At 34.3% G+C, this 12,500-nt stretch overlaps 1 pseudogene; it reads right to left on the reverse strand.

The window, feature by feature from the left end:
- Positions 1 to 6,346, reverse strand: part of LOC137622579 (uncharacterized) — a 38,368-nt pseudogene extending 32,022 nt beyond the window's left edge.
- Between the last annotated feature and the right edge of the window lie 6,154 nt (positions 6,347 to 12,500).

A 12,500-nucleotide genomic window follows, 5' to 3' on the forward strand; every position in this document is an offset into this window, starting at 1 on the left:
TATATATATATATATATATATATATATATATATATATATATATATATATTTATATATATATACTGTATATATATATATATATGTGTGTATGTGTCTTTGTGTGTATGCACGTGATTGTGTGTTTAAATAACCCACACATGTATACACACACACACTATATATATATATATATATATATATATATATATATATATATATATATATAATATGTGCATGCATGCGTATGCACGTTTTGGTGTGTTTAAAAACTTTACAGCAATTCTCTTATATATATGTTACTGTTTAATAACTCTCAAAAATATGATTGATTATCCAATACCCTGTACATGTGTTCCCTTTCTTTTCATTGTCCTGCTGAACACAGCAACGTGTGCTAGAGATCATTATAGAGAGGCCTGTTAATTCTGATAGCCAGGCCTTCTCCATCATGAGGCTCAATACTACACAGTATTCTATAAATTTTATTCCAGCTGTGACCAAATGGTGGAATGAATATTCTAATCGGTTAGTTGAATCGGTAGAACTTCAAAAGTTCAAACTTGCAGCAAATGTTTTTTTGTTGAACAGATTAAATGTTTTTATGTTGAACAGACTGACATAAGTCTTTTTATAGTTTAAATATGACATATCTGTTTTGATGTTACCGTTTTTAAAATATTTTATCTAAATTGTTCATTATTTCACCGACCTTTTATTTATTTCATTATTTCCTTTTCTCACAGGGCTATTTTCCTTGTTGGAGACGTTGGGCTTATAGCATCCTACTTTTTCAACTAGGGTTGTAGCTTATCTAGAAATAGTAATAATAATAATAATAGTAATAATAATAATGATAATAATAATAATAATAATAATAATAATAATAAATGTGTCGCCGACTTTGACTTTGCGCAGAAATTGCCGAAGGGAAACATTTTGCGATTATATGCAGAAAAATAAAACCAGATATATTTAGCCAAAGATTTAGTTTATATTTTCCTTTCGTGAAAACAATGTCTGAGCTTTTAAAAGATTTTGAAAGGCATTTGGTCGCAGTGTTTGAAATGGATTCCCATGACGTAGTTGTACACAAGGTATATCCCAAATGAATTGAATGTATTTGGCTTATAAATTGCAATTACCCGGACGAATACATGCACACGCATTGCATTGCAATACTGATGATATAGAAGTGTATTTGTTAACTCGTTAATACATTTATCGCATACAGCGTGTGTGACCTACTGTAGCTTTTGTTATATATTAGCTTTATTATTATTGTGGAGATAAGGGTTGTGTTGTGTGGGATACTTCAAAGTGCATCAGACTAAATCTCGTAAAATAGATTTTTAATCCTTCGAGAAACGAGAGGAACCCCATGCTCTCTCTCTCTCTCTCTCTCTCTCTCTCTCTCTCTCTCTCTCTCTCTCTCTCTCTCTCTCTCTCTCTCTCTCTCTCTTGTCAGAAAGCTTACAGGTATGTTAGAGATTATGTCTCTCTTTCTCTCCCTTAGAAAGGCGAGACGTAACTTTCATCCATTTGTCAACAGAAAGATTAAATGTCAGGTTCCTCTCTCTCTCTCTCTCTCTCTCTCTCTCTCTCTCTCTCTCTCTCTGTCAAGAGACATTTTCATCTTAGTCCGTGACACTAGATTAACATGCAAATAAACCGGCTCACTCTTTCTGTAAAAGTTTGTTTAATGTTGTGTTGACGGTGACAAATTGCTTTTTTGCTTCTTTCAATCTTTTATAATTTCGTAAATATATTCAAAATGGTGATGGTGTTTCAAACCTCTCACTATCAGTTTCATATACATAACTCTTCTTCTGGTAAAATTAATTAGACGAATGAATTATATATATGCTAAATTCCATTTGCCTAAGAATTCTCATTTCTTTTCTATCTACTTGCACATCCAAGTCCCCCGACACAACCATATTTCTTTTTATCGACTTTCACATTGGAGTCACCTAGCACAACTATTCTTTTTATCTACTTTCACATGTAAATCTCCTACCACAACTAGTCTTTTTATCTAGAGTCACTTCTTAGTCACCAAGAAGAACTAGTTCTTTCATCTACTTCCACATCTAAGTCACCTAGCACAATATATTAGTCTTTTTATCAATTTTCACATCTAAGTCCCCTAGCACAACTAGTCTTTTTATCTACTTTCACATCTAAGTCACCTAACACAGCTAGCCCTTTCATCTACTTGCACATCTATGTCACCTAGCACAACTAGTCCTTTTATCTGTTTTCACATCTAGGTCACTAGCGCAAGTAGTTTTTTATCTACTTTCATATCTAAATCACCCATCACAACCAGTCCTTTTCACTCTGTAACCCAGCCTGGGATAATTTTATACTCTCGATTTTTTTTCTATATCTTTTATATATACTTTGCCAAAAGTAAGATACTTCGTGAAAAATTATCTATTATTATAACTAATGTTCATGTACTCCACTTTTCCCACTCCTTTTTCTGCAGTGTAAAGTATTTCTTAGCCTATCTACTTTACTCTTTTCCCCTTCCTATTCTTCCTATTATTAAACACACTGGTATTTCATAAGTCAAAGGACTAAGGACTGAAGAAATGGATAGGAGACTAAAATTTGTTGTGAGTTGATCGTAAAAAGTAACTTGGTTCTAAAAATGAGACATGCAATCACGGAAACGGGAGGGATCCTCCCTCTCTCTGAAAGTTGATCGTATGATTTTCACAAACTAACATTATTTGAATAGATTATCCTCACAAATCTTATATATAAGGAATTTATCTTGCTATGTATCTTCAAAAAATTATGGAGACGAATAATATTTACATCATAATCGGAAGATTAACATTTTATGATATAAAGCTAGTGTTTTCACTTACAATAATTGGAAAAAGTAAAATATCAGAATAATCTTATATTTTCATTCTGAGGCATATGCATGGGAAAAATTTTTTTCAAGCTAATGGAGTAAAGAGTTGATTTATTATGTAAAAATTTCCTTTGCCACAATGAAGACTTGAAATGAGGCAGTCTTGCTTCTTTTGTAGACTCAAGAAAAGAAAAGGGATATTTACTTAATGTTTTGTTCGAGAGGATTTGTATATATCAGGTTTCCTGTCTCAATGTTTTTAGCTTGCAATCTCTCTCTCTCTCTCTCTCTCTCTCTCTCTCTCTCTCTCTCTCTCTCTCTCTCTCTCTCTCTTAGTATACACATCTGTCTGAATTTTTGTCTCTATTTTTGTTCTCTGTCTGTTACCATACACACATCTCTCTCTCTCTCTCTCTCTCTCTCTCTCTCTCTCTCTCTCTCTCTCTCTCTCTCTCTCTCTCTCTCTCAGTATACACATCTGTCTGAATTTTTGTCTCTATTTTTGTTCTCTGTCTGTTACCATACACACATCTCTCTCTCTCTCTCTCTCTCTCTCTCTCTCTCTCTCTCTCTCTCTCTCTCTCTCTCTCTCTCTCTCTTAGTATACACATCTGTCTGAATTTTTGTCTCTATTTTTGTTCTCTGTCTGTTACCATACACACATCTCTCTCTCTCTCTCTCTCTCTCTCTCTCTCTCTCTCTCTCTCTCTCTCTCTCTCTCTCTCTCTCTCTCTCTCTCTCTCAAGAGTATTTGAATAGTAAATAAAAGATAATAAATCAACTTTTGTAAAGACTTTCAAAGTTAAACAATGTAATTTAATGGAATGGGAATATGCAAATATTTTTTCCTTTCATTTCCATCAATATTTTCATCAATTTATTTTCCTTTGTAAATTAGTGATGTGTAATATATTTACAATTTACCTTCATATGTTTTATTAGAATTTCTTTTTCCAATATCGTTTTCTTTTAATTCGGAAATTTTCATTTTACTTATAATATTTTTTTGTTTTTAATGTAATAATTGTCTCCATTTATATTTTTTTTTTTTTGAAAATCGATATTTTTGGATTCCCGCGTTCCAATATCCACTTTTCATTACTTATGGAAATGATAAATAATAAATTTCATTTTGATTTTGATAATGAGTTTTGAACACAACTAATTTCGAAAAACCATGAACTTCATTTTTCAAATGTACTGTATATCTAACTTTTACGATATCTCAATTAAAAACCAATTTTTCGAATTGATTATTTAAAGCTTTTCTTTTTTATTTCATCAGGTTCATCCATTTTTTATATTCTACCCGAAAAGTTTTCCTTTCGATGAGTTTTCCTAAATATCTGATAAAATCATGATTTATTCGAGAAATATTACACTTCAATAATACATTTCAAGCCGCTTCGAGGATTCCCAACTGCTCCGAGGAATCCCAACTGCTTTGAGGATTTCCAACTGCTTCGAGGATTTCCAACTGCTTCAAGGATTCCCAACAGCTCCGAGGATTTCAAACTGCTTTGAGAATTCCCAACTGCTTTGAAGATTTCAAACTACTTCGAGGATTCCCAACTGCTCCGAGGATTCCCAGCTGCTTTGAGAATTTCAAACTGCTTCGAGGATTCCCATCTTCTTCAAAAGATTTCAAACTGCTTCGAGGATTCCCAACTGCTTCGAGAATTCCCAACTGCTCCGAGGATTCCCAACTGCTCCGAAGATTCCCAACTGCTTTTAGGATTTCAAACTGCCTTGAGGATTCCTAACTGCTCCGAGGATTCCCAACTGCTTCGAGAATTTCAAACTGCTCTGAGGATTCCCAACTGCTCCGAAGATTCCCAACTGCTTTGAGGATTCCCAACTTCTTCGAGGATTCCCAACTGCTTCGAGGATTCCCAACTTCTTCGAGGATTCCCAACTGCTCCGAGGATTTCAACCTGCTTCGAAGATTCCCAACTGCTCCGAGGATTCCCAAATGCTTCGAGGACTCCCAACTGCTCCTAGGATTCCAAACTGCTTCGAGGATTCCCAATTGATTCGGTGATTCCCATCTACTTTGAGGACTTTCAACTGCTTCAATGACTCCCAACTGCTTCGAGGATTCCCAAATCCTTCGAAGATTCCCAAATCCTTCAAGGATTCCCAACTGCTCCAAGGATTCTCAAATGCTTCAAGGATTCCAAACTGATTCGATGATTTCCAACTGCTCCGAGGATTCCCAACTGCTTTGAGGATTTCAAACTTCTTCGAGGATTCCCAACTGCTCCGAGGATTCCCAACTGCTTCAAGGATTCCCAACTGCTTCGGAGATCCCCAACTGTTCCGAGGACTCCCAACTGTTTCCAGGATTCCCAACTGTTTGGACGATTCCCAACTGCTTCAAGGATTCCCATCCAAGGGATATATTTTTCATTTAAGTAAATGGTGAGATTGAAGAAAAACATTGTATTTTGCCTTCAACAATCTTCCAAGGGATATATTTTTCATTTACGTAAATGGTGACATTGACCAAAAACATTGTATTTGGCCTTCAACAATCTTCCAAGGGATATATTTTTCATTTAAGTAAATGGTGAGATTGACCAAAAACATTATTTGGTCTTCAACAATCTTCCAAGGGATATATTTTTCATTTATGTAAATGGTGAGATTGACCAAAAACATTATTTGGCCTTCAACAATCTTCCAAGGGATATATTTTTCATTTACGTAAATGGTGTCATTGACCAAAAACATTGTATTTGGCCTTCAACAATCTTCCAAGGGATATATTTTTCATTTAAGTAAATGGTGAGATTGACCAAAAACATTATTTGGCCTTCAACAATCTTCCAAGGGATATATTTTTCATTTATGTAAATGGTGAGATTGACCAAAAACATTATTTGGCCTTCAACAATCTTCCAAGGGATATATTTTTCATTTATGTAAATGCGAGATTGACCAAAAACATTGTATTTGGCCTTCAACAATCTTCCAAGGGATATATTTTTCATTTAAGTAAATGGTGAGATTGACCAAAAACTTTGTCTATTTCTTTTCCAATCTTTCAAAAATGGACATATTTCTTTTCATTTATATTGATGGACAAGTCTTTCAACAATCTTCCAAAGTATATATTCTCATTTTATTTATTCTAATGATGAGCTTTACCCAAAATCTTATATACTGCTTCCAAAACTTTGCATATAGTTATATTCCTCGCTCATATGAAATGTGAAATAGCCTTAAATATTATTTACGGCTTCAACATTTCCAAATAATTTATTTTTCATATAAATTGAAGGAAAATTGACGTCCCTCACTGGTAATCGCCAGACTGGGGTTCGAGTCTCGCACAAACTCGTTAGTTCCTTCGGTTGTTTCAACTTCACCATCCTTGTGAGCTAAGGTTATGGGGGTTCGGGGAGCTTTTAGGTCTATCTGCTGAGTCGCCAGTGACCATTGCCTGGCCATCCCTGGACCTAGCTTGGGTGGAGAGGGGCCTTGATCGCTGATCATATTGATTATATGGTCAGTCTCCTGGGTATCGTCCTGCTTGCCTTGGGCAATTTCACTGTCCCTTGCCTCTGCCATTCATGAGCGGCCTTTAAAGAATTAAACCTCTCAGTTTATGATGGGAAGAATGAATGGTCCAAAGCCTAAAATATTATTCATAGCTTCAACATTTCCAAATAATATATTTTTTTCTATAAATAAAAGTAAAGCTAATCCAAAGAAATGTATATTGGAAAGAATGAAACCATTCATGAGATATATTACATCCATATAAGTGTTAAAATTAACCAAAAAAATTATTATATGGTGAAACCAAAGGTATTTTGCTAACAATAAACTTTTGTAAAGCCAAACTTTTTATTCATATCAAAAAGAGAAATGGTTTCAAGACCTTGGAATAGGAATCGATTAAACTTTTCCACTTGTCCAGAAAGACTTTTAAGACTTTTTTTGAGGCTGACAATAAATAATCGTTCAAAGGGAATACTTTGTCTTGGTGTGAATGGGGAAGATTTATATTGGCTTCGAAAGACGCAATTTTGGAACTTTTACAATATAAATTGTGTTTGTCACGATGAATCTTCCTCTTGATAAAGTATCTCTGTCTTGATATCAAAGATACCGATCGTTTATTAAGGCAAATAAACCCGTTCTCTCTCTCTCTCTCTCTCTCTCTCTCTCTCTCTCTCTCTCTCTCTCTCTCTCTCTCTCTCTCTGAAATGAGTACCGATTCTGATGTGGTAATCAGGAGCAAAGATCTGTTGATGGATTGTCATATTTATTAATAAATAGTCACTTGAACTATTATCACTTTTATATAGTAATCAATGATCAGATATCACATATTTAACGATCGTCTTCCCTTTACTGTTTATGTCAACCGCTGCTGAAAAGCTAATCTTGAAAAAACAATTGCGTTTTAATCTCTTGAGAAAGGAATATATCTTATCTTTATAAAATGTAATAATTTGTGAGGTATGATGATTGAGACTAGTTGCAGGGAGAGACAACATAATTTGACCTCTGATATCAGCTCTAAAATCGTTTGGATTATTGACCTTAAATTGGAATTAGAAGCTGGGTCATCTATGACGTTATATTGTTTCGATTCATCACAAAAGTGACAAATGGTTTGGCCAGATCCTACAAAGATAGGAAAGATCGTTTTATGTGTCTACTCAAAGGGCTCATTAGCAGGGAGTCATGCCCCTTGCGTACATTTCACCATTTAGTCCTTTCTTGCAGGCACTCATGTATTGCCTGGATAGCAAAGCCGGTTCTTTCCTGTTGGTCTATCATAGGCCTACCCTACATACAGTTGTGTTAGGACTCTCCTCTTTTTAGCATTTGGATCATATTGCTTTTTCAATTGCTTCTTCTTTCCCGTTTTCTCCACATCGCCAGACCATATGAAAATTCTTATATAGATCGTTTTGATTTTTCCAGTCCCTCTTCTTCTATATATATATATATATATATATATATATATATATATATATATATATATATATATATATATATATATATATATATATATATATGTATATATATATATACATATGTGTGTATGAGTGAGTGTGTGCGTGTATATAAATGTAAGTGCATTTACAGTATATATACATACCTTGATGATTTGACAAATCTCTTTACCGCAGACAAAGAAAGATAAAGAACACTTTACATATACTTAAAATCGCCCCCCCCCCCCTACCCAAATAAGAAAATCCTTCAAAGTGTAAATAAATCTCCCTACCCTTATATAGTGGTACAATACATGCACAAACCCAATCTACTGGTACCATTGACAACACAAAATACATATTAAACAATCTCACCAACCATTCAAGTACAGTTACACCCCCTTCCTTCAACATCTCAGCTCTCACACCATCCATACCAGACGCTTTTCCTACTCTCGTTTCATCTAGTGCTCTCCTCACTTCATCTATTGTAATCTCTCTCTCATTCTCATCTCCCATCACTGGCACCTCAACACCTGCAACAGCAATTATATCTGCCTTCCTATTATCCTCAACATTCAGTAAACTTTCAAAATATTCCGCCTATCTTTTCCTTGCCTCCTCTCCTTTTAACAACCTCCCATTTCCATCTTTCACTGTCTCTTCAATTCTTGAGCCAGCCTTCCTTACTCTCTTCACTTCTTTCCAAAACTTCTTCTTATTCTCTTCATATGAATGACCCAATCCCTGACCGCACCTCAGGTCAGCTACCCTCTTTGCCTCACGTACCTTGCGCTTTACTTCCACATTTTTCTCTTTATATTTTTCATACTTCTCTACACTATTACTCTGCAGCCATTCTTCAAAAGCCCTCTTTTTCTCTTCCACTTTTACCTTCACTTCTTCATTCCACCATTCACTGCCCTTCCTCATGCTGCCTCCAACAACCATCTTGCCACACACATCACTTGCAATCCCAACAAAATTTTCTTTTACTAACTTCCACTCCTCCTCTAAATTGCCAGTTTCTCTACTTTCACTTCGTCATATGTCATTTTCAACCTTTCCTGATATTTACTTTTTACCCCCGGTTTTATTAGCTCTTCAACCCTCACTAGCTCCCTATTACATTAACCTACTCTATTCCCCCACTCTTTTGCTATAACTAATTTTCCTTCCAGCAAAAAATGATCAGACATACAGTTAGCCATACCCCTAAACACGTGCACGTCTTTCAATCTTCCAAACATTCTTTTAGTTATCAACACATAATCCATTAATGCCCTTTCTACTACTCTTCCATTTGCCACTCTTGCCCATGTATACTTTTTGAAAAAGCTATTAGTTATCACCATCTCTTGCTCAACACACATATCCACCAAGCTTTCACCACTTCTTTTCACCTGGTACGCCATACTTCCCAATGACACCTTCTACCTCTCCAGCGCCCACTCTAGCATTTAAATCACCCATGACAAATACATAATTCCTCCTACCCAGTCCTTCTACACACCTAGTTAATTCATTCCAGAACTCATTCCGCTTTTCTTCACTTTTCTCACTACCTGGCCCATACGCACTGACAAACGCCCAACATTCTCTACCCAACCTAACCCTTACCCACATTAACCTAGATTATATCTCCTTCCATTCCACTACTTTACCTGTCATCCATTCACTCAGCAATAAAGCCACACCCTCTCTCGTTCTTCCCCTTTCAATCCCAAACACTCTACCAGACATTTCACCAAACATCACTTCACCCTTTCCTTTTATCTTCGTCTTACACAAGGCCAATACATCCATCCTTCTATTCCTAAACATACTTCCAATTTCACATCTTTTACTCCCTCTCGTACTACATCCACGCACATTCAAACACCCCAAAACTAGAGTGCGGGGAGCAGTCACTCTCCCCCCAGCTCCATCTCTTTGTTGCTGTCTCACAGGATGTAGATACAGGAGAGGGGGTTCCCAGCCCCCTCGTCCCATCCCTTTTAGTCGCCTCTTACGACACGCAGGGATAACGTTGGCGCTATTCTAATTTTTATATGCCCCTGCGGCCACATAAATGCTTATACTTATGTATGGTTATGTGTATGTATGTACATATATACGTATAATTATGTATGTATGTATGTATGTACATGTATGTATGTGTTTATATATAATACTTACACATATATATGCATATATATGTATATATATTTCTTTATGTATACAGTTTATATATATATATATATATATATATATATATATATATATATATATATATATATATATATATATATATTATATATATATATATATATATATATATATATATATATATATATATATATATATATATATATATATATATATATATATATACACACACACACACATATATATATACATATATATATATATATATATATATATATATATATATATATATATATATATATATATATATATATATATATAATGTTTGTGTATTTGTGTATGTATGTGTGTATATATTAGTGTGTGTATTCATAAAAAATATCAATGATAGTTTAATTTTAATCAGTGATTTAGCTCTGGTAAAACAAGGATGGTCGTTCACCTCAAGTGATAAATGATTAATTGCTGATTTGCGATTTGACGTAACATTGCAATATGAAATTGCATCATGACCTTCCGCTGGAATGAATATTAAAGAGCATAAGTTCAACAATTAATTTTGTCTTATATTTTCAATAGTTTTCAATTCAATATGACAGTTATGTTTTTATGAAAATGGCCTTTCTGATAACCTTTAGAAATACAGATTTTTTTTTTTAGATAATTTTTTGTAATTTTACGATTTTTTTTAGATAACAATTTAATCTTCAGGAATATGTGGACTTTCATATAACTTTCAATTATAAAGATATTTTTAAATGATAACTTAACCTGAAGGAGTATGTTATGGAATGTTAGATAACTCGACGATAATTTTTGAGATAAAAATTTAAACTTGAGTACTAAATGGAAATAAAGATATTTTTATATAATTTAATCTGAGAGAATGTATATATGCGATTTCAGATAACGTAACAATAAACCTTTTTCAAGATAACAGTGTAATTTCCGGAGAATATGTTTCATGAGAGAAGGAGCATTGAAGAATAAAGTAAAATATGCTCCATTTCATCTCATTTGCATAAGTCCAATATAACAGAGTCGTTTGTTTATGAAATGAGAAATGTCATTTCTGATGATTAACATGAAATGAAATGGTTTCATTTTCTAACCTGAAATTGAGCAAAGTCATATGTAGTATGATAGAACAGCATGCCCGAGTATACCCCCAATCAAGAGAACTCTAATCCAGAACAGTGAAAGACCATATTACAGAGGCTATGGCATTACCCAAGACCAGAGAACAATGGTTTGATTTTGAAGTGTCTTTTAGAGTATCTGTAAGAAGCTACTAATGATACAAATTGTAATCATTATTGTAAACGTGAAAAGCTTAATCAGGCCTCTATTAAGAGAAGAAACGATAATCGAAGTATATGAAAAGAATGTATAAGTATTATGAAGGAGATACACCGTCAAAAAAAACAAAAAAACCTAATTTTAATTGGAAATTTTCAATAAAAATATACTGCTCTCAGCAGTATTTCATTAAAATACAAACGACCGTAATTTTACCATATTTTGTTATCGTTTACGGGTTGGTGATCGTAATATCAACCCTTTACGTCAATATATCCGTTTTTTAAGACTGTAAAAATCCTGGAATAAATGTTGACAGTCATTTACCGTTTTTGCAGCATTTTTTAAACGGTGTAGGGACAGTAAGACAAACTAACAATAAAACAGAAGTGGGAGAAAAAATTGTAAAAACAACCCAGGTGATAATTCTCTGTATTAAGAAGAGAAGAAAGGATAATCAAAGTATATGCAAAGAATGTAAGTATTATGAAAGAGGTAGGGGAAGTAAGACAAACAAATAAATAAAGAAAGAGGAGTTGGAGAGAAAATTTTAAACGACAAAAAAACAAGACATAATTTTTTCACGTTTTCTCTTTCCCAGCGAATACGTTTGAAAATCTATCATAAAAGATACTGAATATATCATCCGAATTGGCAATATAACATTGAAATATAGAGAGGGAAACGAAGACGAAGAGAATAATTTATAGTTGATGTTAAACGAGAGAAATTGAAGGAATAATTGGATATAATCTTTTAAGGAATGTTGACCGATGTCTGTCAATCACTCGATGACAGATGATGTTGAGTTCGATCATGGTGATTGACGTGTGGCCTTTCATGACAGCCTACTCTTCGTACTTCGCTATGCTGAACGCTCGATGTCATGTACAGTTGGACACAGGAATTTCTTGAACACCTTCACTGAGGAATTACACCTTGTCGCACCCTTACTACACGGTGAGTTATGTATTTACCTCCGCCGACCATTTCCATTACTAGACATGGTGAGTGACCAAAGAGATAGTGTAGGGGAGAGATGGCAGAGGTGTTGGGCGTGGATAAACACAGGAACTCGCCTCGCGGTGAGGGTGCGACCGAGTGCACTTCCTCAAAGTTAGGTGTACCAGGAATTCTTGTGTCCTACTGTACGTATTCGTATATATATATATATATATATATATATATATATATATATATATATATATATATATATATGTAAATATCACCCACGAAATGCATTTAATACC

This window comes from Palaemon carinicauda, chromosome 29 (genome assembly GCF_036898095.1).
Source record: "Palaemon carinicauda isolate YSFRI2023 chromosome 29, ASM3689809v2, whole genome shotgun sequence".
Lineage (NCBI taxonomy): Eukaryota > Metazoa > Arthropoda > Malacostraca > Decapoda > Palaemonidae > Palaemon > Palaemon carinicauda.